General features: G+C 41.1%; 1 long non-coding RNA gene across 2 annotated transcripts in view; it reads left to right on the top strand.

Moving 5' to 3' along the window:
• The first annotated feature begins 1654 nt into the window (after window positions 1–1654).
• The window catches only part of LOC143646473 (uncharacterized), a 52897-nt gene continuing 47353 nt past the window's right edge, over window positions 1655–7198 (top strand). For both annotated transcript variants that reach the window (XR_013157483.1, XR_013157476.1), the window contains exons 1-2: window positions 1655–1769; window positions 4336–4431. This is a non-coding gene — a long non-coding RNA (uncharacterized LOC143646473). The remainder of the gene's footprint in view (window positions 1770–4335; window positions 4432–7198) is intronic.

The following is a 7198-nucleotide window of genomic DNA, read 5'->3' as shown; positions in this document are numbered from 1 at the left end:
TCCCATTCTCTTCTTTCTTACTTCCTTACTTTTTTTTCTTCCTCCCTGCTTTCTTTCTTCTTTCTTTCCTTCTTTTTTCTTTTCATTCATCTAGTAACTTTTTATTGCAACGTAGTATACGTGCATTGTAGAAAAACTACAAACTTCCTCCACATCAAATTGCCATTATCTTACTACTCCTAGGTAAGCACTGTTAACAGTTTGTTTTTTTATATGTTTTTCTCTCTCTCGTACTATTTTGGTAACTCTTCTTTCTTGTATGCATTATTTTGGCACCTGCCCTTTTCAGTTTCATGCTAAGTTTACTTCCCATTAACTTCTTTATCAGGATACAAGTCTAATAGTTTTACTCCCTTCCCTCACATCTTTTGATTTGTCTCCAGTTTTGGCATTAATGTTTAAACTCCTTTCCATTAGCCTGTAAGTGCCTTCAATGTCAGACCCCGCCTTCTTCTCTGCTTTCAACACTTCTCACTCTTTTACTAGTTTTCACTCCCCTCGCCCCTTGCATGTTATTCTGTGGCATTCTTGGCTTTTTAGTCTGTTCCCAGAGCCCTGTCCTGTCTCCCTGCCTTTCCCGCCTGACAACCCAGGAAAGCTCTAAACTCCCCTTTCCGTGGTATGCAGTTGTGGTGGGGAGGGCGCTGCTGTATTTCCCAACCCCACCTGCGCCCCGTGTGGCCGTGTGGCCATGTGACAAATTTCTCCAAAGGAACAAGTGTAATTGGGAGTTATGGATTTAAGAAGCAGGTGGGCCTCTGCACTTGCTCTTTCCCTTCTGCTGTCTGGAAGCTGATGACTCTGGGGTTGAAGAAATGGTGGGTCCCCAAGTCACCATCTGGAGGAAAGCCAACACTCACCTACACTGGACTGAGATATAATTAGGCCATGTCCCCTAGGATAGAAATTTTTAATTTCCTTGTGTTAATTTATTGAAACCATAATTTTAATTTCATTTACTATTGTAATACATTGTTTTATTTCAGCCCTAAAAATGGTCAAAATTGCAGTCTGGATTGAGTTGTAGGAAAAAAAGGAGAATGGGTTTAGATTTAGGCCTTGCTAACTTTTACTGAGTTTCTACCTTATACCAAACATTTTCTGTCTGTTCATATGCTATCACAGATTATTATTTGGTTTCCTTATTTCTCCTATTTCACAACCACACACTCATCACCCACTTGACCCCTGATGTCGTGGCTTTAAGCCTTTATCTTCTATTAAATTAATATATAAAAGAATCAACAGACCAGCTTGGCATTTTAGGTGAGGGAAGAAGTCCTCTATGTCTCTGAAAGTGTATCACAGATTTTTATACATTGATGGTTCTTAAATTTAACGGTACATCAAAATCATGAGCAGTGGAGTAGTGCGGGGAGGTTTGGTAGAAGGTAGATTCCTGGGCTTCACCCCAGGGTTTCTGCGTCTTTGGGTCTGGAAGGAGGCCTGAAAACATGCATTTCTAAGCCGTCTCTCCGTGCTGCGGCTCTCCGAGTGAGACCGGCGCGCGGGGCCGCCATCTTTAGGGGGGGCTGCCATCTTTAGGGGGCCGCCATCTTTAGGGGGGCCGCCATCTTTAGGGGGCTACCATCTTTATGGGGCCGCCATCTTTATGGGGCCGCCATCTTTACGGGGCCGCCGTCTTTACGGGGGCCGCCATCTTTACGGGGGCCGCCATCTTTACGGGCCTGGTGACACGGTCGTGCGCTCCTGGGCCCTGCAAGCTGGAGCGTCCCACTGTCTCGTTTCATCGCCTCACCATGAGACCAGTAATTCTGTTAATGTCTTGTTGCCAAGTGCTAAGTGCTTTATCAGAAACTCCCCCAAACATATTAACTGGCTATGATTTACCCCTTTCAAAACGGCTTTTGAAAAATTCGTTTGAATATTTATATGCAATTTTCTCTCTCTATCCTATTGAGGAGATTTATCATTTTCACTTCCATGAAGTAATACCAGAGCCTGTGAGGCATCACGTGCTCTTCTCCTCACGCCAACCCGGGAGTAGAAAAGTGAGAGCACGTGATAGAGCCGGCAGTTGTTCCTCCTCTCAGAAAACAGACGCCTTCACCCGTAGAGCTGGGATTTGAGGACATTGTCCTTCCAGTCACCACCTTCCACAGCAACGAGTGGCACGAGGCCTCACCAGAGGGTCCTTCGTGTGGGAACTGATGCTCCGCGAGCCGTGAAGTCGTGACTATGGGTTTCATAAAGCAGAGGTTTGAGGGCCACAGAATCTGTTCTTCTGAGAAGGAAGAAGTCAGAAAAGGGGGAAGAGGTGACGTGGACTTAAGTGGATGGTGGGTGGTGCTGGGATGAAGACGTACATGGTCACGTCGAATGGGATACAAATTAAACAGTGCAGGACCCTGATGAAAGGTCTCCAGTGCCTCTGAGACATTCCCAGTGAAAGCAGACTGTGGATGTAATGGTCTTTGCTGTACCACCAGGAGAACAGTGTCCCTGGCCCTTCCACAAGTTAACCGCTTAGCCTTGGGAGTCACTTCCTCTCAAGTATTTTTCTCCCCCCTCTAGCGTTGGGACTTCTTTAGATAAGGTGACAGTGTTGCCTGGGAACGGCTTCTGTATTGTTTTCAGAAGGATGTCAAAGAAGGACTACTGGGCAGGGATTCCTGGCGATGCAACTCCAACCTTGCCTCTGTTTCCACCAGCTGTGTGAATACAGACCGATGGCATGGCCCTGCCCGGCCTCCACCTTCCTGACTGTGGAAGGAGAAGGCTGCACTAGAGGATGCCACGATCCCTTCCAGCAGCACGAGGCTGCCCGTGGCTCTTCTTTTCATAGGAGAGCTCATCTATTCATCCCTTTAAAATCTTTCAAATATCAACAATCCGGGATCATCAGCCTCAGGGAAATGAAGAGACAGAGAGTGTGGACAACAATGGTTGATCCAATAGCACACATTACATTTCAGAATATAACCCGACTCCCAGCAGAAACACAAACCACTATTAATTTCTCTGCCTGTATGAGGAATAAAAAAAGGACATTAAGAAAAGAAGTGTGTTTATCTAGCTAGCTAGCTCTACCTGTTTTCTATCTGCGATAACAATTAAGCAGAAGGCCATGACATTATCTAAAAAAAATAAAAATACATACCAGGTCTATAAGATGATCTGATCAGATTTTTGATCAAGCATGTGATATTGTGGTAGTAGGGCATGTAACAACTGCATAATTTTCAAAGCATTCAGCATTTAAACAGCTTTGTACCATAATCTAAAAGTGTTAGACAGTGTGGTCAGTTGTCATAAATTCACTAATCCCAGTAAAAATATAGAAAGAAATACCTAATTGGAATTGAATGTTTAGCACAGTCAAAAGCTTCAGTTACTATTACAAATGTGTCACTGTATATTTCTGTTATCCCACCTGTATTGGGTACATATATGTGCTTGTCATCATCTTAACTGTATTTTACTTAAAACAACTGTATTTACTTAAAAAATACTTCTGTCTCCATTTTCTAGATATATTGAAACAAGAGTTTAAATACCGTGTCCATGTTTATCAAAGTCACAAAAGATGCACAGACTTGAAAAATATTCCTGAAGCTGAACATCTAGCTGAGGGAAAAGCAGGATTGGCATTCAGAGCTCCTGACTCCTGATCAGATATACTACCATAATTAAGGGTTATTAACATTGTATTCATGAGTTCCTCACCCCCACCCCACAAATTCTAAATGAATTTTGCGTTTGTTCTCCAACCCTGTTGTTATGCTCCTCAAGATCTAGTAAGGTTGCAGGCCTGGTCTCAGCAGATTAAACCAACTTTACTTAATTGTGGCTGAGCACAAACATGCACAGACACCACAGGATGGTGCAAACTTCTCTTAGGTTCCTTTTCATTTAATATCCAAAGAAGCCTTTGGAAATTCTCCCTGTTTCTCTTGGACTTCCTCCCTCCATCCCTTTCAACCCAACCTTCCCTAAAGTTCCAATTTTGTTCCTCTGTTTACTGGCACATTCTGTTTGCCCTAGATAGTTATCTTTTTCAACATGGGGAACTGCAACACAAACTTTTCTCTTGTGATTACCCCTCATAACACAACTCTGATGTGTATTCATGCCAGAGGAACGCCTTCTTAGCAGTGGTGCAGGTGTGCATGCAGAGAGAGGAAGGAAAACCCAATTCTACACACACACATATGTGTTTTATGGGGAGGAGGAACGATAACATTTTCTTGTTGCCTCATTTAATGTTGATATTTAAATGCAATCAACCATTAAACCAAGAGTGCAGAAATGACCTTACAAATCCATTGGCTGTGTATTGTGTCTAAATAATATGTCTGCTTTCATTGAACATAGGCAATTATAATGCGTTGGAATATCCCTCATCACGTGGAGAGCTTGACTTGGCCAATAACTTCCTCGTTTATCTGCAATTATGGCACAGGGTCTTTTGTAAGTTGATTAAATAATTATGCTATGTTTAATACATTAAAATCTAACTCAGTTTCTAATCCATTAACTTGCTAATTGATTTTGGCAATTGCAGGCATTAAATGATATGCTTCCCCAATATTATATATTGTATTAGCCAGCCTTGCTTCACCTTATTGAAAATGTCTTGGTTTACCATTTGCAGAAACTCTAACCTCCTCCCTTGACCGCCACTCTTTTTACCTCTTGTTCCAATAAAACTTTTCTTTAAAAAATATCAGGTAGCAGGCTGATTTGGCCAATTAGCCATAGTTTTCCTACTCCTGCTATAGACCATGCTGAGAAACCTTTTATTATTTCCCTTACCATGCATGACATATCAGCATATTTAACTTTTTACCTCTTTTCCTTGCAATAAATCTTTTTTAAGCATTTTTATTGTGAAATATAACATATATACAAAAAAGCGATAAATGTCATAGTACATTTTAACAATTAGATATAGAACAGATTTCAAAATTTAGTATGGGTTACAGTTCCACAGTTTCAGGTTTTCCTTCCAGCTGCTGTAAGACACTGGAGACTAAAAAGAAATATCAACAGAATTATTCGTTAGTCATACTAATTTATTATATCCTAACTTTTCTGTTATAACTCCTCCTTCTCCTTTGATCCTTCTCCCATACTTTAGGGATATTTGGTTATGCCCATTTTAACTTTTTTCATGTTGAAAAGGGGTATCAGTATGGGTTAGAGGGATGGAACTGGTTGATGTTCTTGAAGAGACTGGGACCTGTGGGTTTCAGGACTTATCTGGCCTAGGAACCATCTAAAAGTTTCTTGTTTCTGAAAAGTAAACTTAGTGCATGAAGCTTTTGTAGGATCTCAGATAGAGCCCTGGCTGTTCTTTAGGATTAACAGGAATGACATTTGGGGTTTCGCAAACTATGGCAATTAGCAGTATCTAGCTGAAGTTTGCATAACAGTTGCTTCCAGAATAGCCTCTCTGCTATATTTGAACTCTCTTAGCCATTGATATCTATTTTGTTACAATTCTTTTCCCCTTTTGGTCAGGAAGGCCCTGTCTGTCTCACAGTGCCAGTGCAATACATACTTTAAACAGAATTACTGAATGCCTGCTCTGTTAAAGATGGTGTTCTAAAGTGTTCGGTCTATCAGTGTGAATAAGACCTAACTCCTGTCCTCAAGGACCCTACCTATTAGTAGAGGTAGAGGGAAGATAATCAACTTGGTCCATGCAGAGTTGAAGATTTAAAGATAGAACACATCTAGAGAAAAGAGGGACATAAAAGTAGTGTATTCAATTCTATCTGGGGAATAAGGAAAGCATATATAGACAGGGTGATATTTGTTTAGGGATATATAAAATGCATGAGCTTTGCCCTATGGACTGGGTGTTTCAGACAGAGGTGGGGATCATGGTGGGTTCAGGAACCTACAAGGAGTATAGGATGGCTACAACTTAGGCTTTGGGGGAAGAGAAGTGACTGGGAAGGTAGGCAGGGATCAAACCATGTAATGGAGTTCACATCAAAGAAAGCTGTGCTTTATTCTTCAGGCAATGAGAAGCCATTAAATTATTTTTTTCTACTGAGTAATTTGATTGGATGTGTATTTTAAAAGATCAGTCTGGCCAAGGAACTGAGAATTGACTGGAAGGAGAAGAGTTTGAAATTGAGAGACCTACTTAAAAATACTATTGATAGTTCAGGTGAGAAAGATAATGAGAACTTTGAGTAAGGTGGTCACTATAGGATGGAAAGGAAAGAATAGATGTGAGAGAAATGAGGTTGTGAATCTGAAGGATTCTTACCTCTTGGCTGTGAGAAAAAGGGAAGGAACATGGCATGAGCCCAAAGGAGTGTAGTTTGGGTGTCCTGGTCAATTATGGGCCGTTGACTGAAATGGGACATGCAAGAGGGGAAAGAGCTTTGGGGACACAGATGATGTTTTGAGAAGCCAGTGAGACATCCAGTTGGAGAAGTAGTCTAGGGAGTTGGGCCTATGTATCTGTAAGCAGTGGAGAGGTCTAGGCATATAGGCTGTGAATAAACTGAGAGCAATGTAAGAAATTACTCAGGATAGGTTCATAAAAGAGAAGAGAAAATGTCCAAGAACAGAATCGTGAAGAACCCCAAGACTTAAGGGAGATAAATCCTGAGAATGACCAGAGATATAGGAGAAGAGTCCAGAAACTTTCTCCTTCCTTTTATTCAGGAAAGGTAGAAAAGTCAATAAAGACAAATGCTGCAGATAATTATAATGAAAAACAGTCCATTTAATTTGAAAACTGGTAACATTTTCCAAAGCATATTCAGGGGAGCAGTTGGAAGGAAACTGGTTTCAGAGAAGCAAAAATTAAAAAAAAATGTGGGATCAAAGTATAAACTATTATTTCCAAGGTGATGGGCTATAAAGGGGCAAGAGAGAAATGGTAACTAGAGAGAGACACAGCCTCAAGAAGGGAGTTAAAGATGGGAGAAATCCCATTATAAAGGGAGAAGTTGGAAGTAGGTGAATAATTGGTCATAACCAATGAAGCAAGACAATCACAGTGGAGATGAGAAAAGATGAATCAAGGACACAAGTGGAAGACTAGCCTCAAATGAGAGGAGCCACCTCCTGGGATAAGAGGGAAATATAAGCCCATGAAAATAGATAAAAGTATATTTCTTGTGTGAGGGCCAGAAGCTGAGAGTATTCAAATTGAATAATGACATCAAAATAAGATGATTTATTGGGGTAAGGGAGCTTATTATGATATATT

This window comes from Tamandua tetradactyla, chromosome 1, assembly GCF_023851605.1.
Source record: "Tamandua tetradactyla isolate mTamTet1 chromosome 1, mTamTet1.pri, whole genome shotgun sequence".
In the NCBI taxonomy this organism is placed as follows: Eukaryota; Metazoa; Chordata; class Mammalia; order Pilosa; family Myrmecophagidae; genus Tamandua; species Tamandua tetradactyla.
The sequence above is the reverse complement of the archived record's forward strand: the minus strand, read 5'-3'. Positions and strand labels throughout refer to the sequence as shown.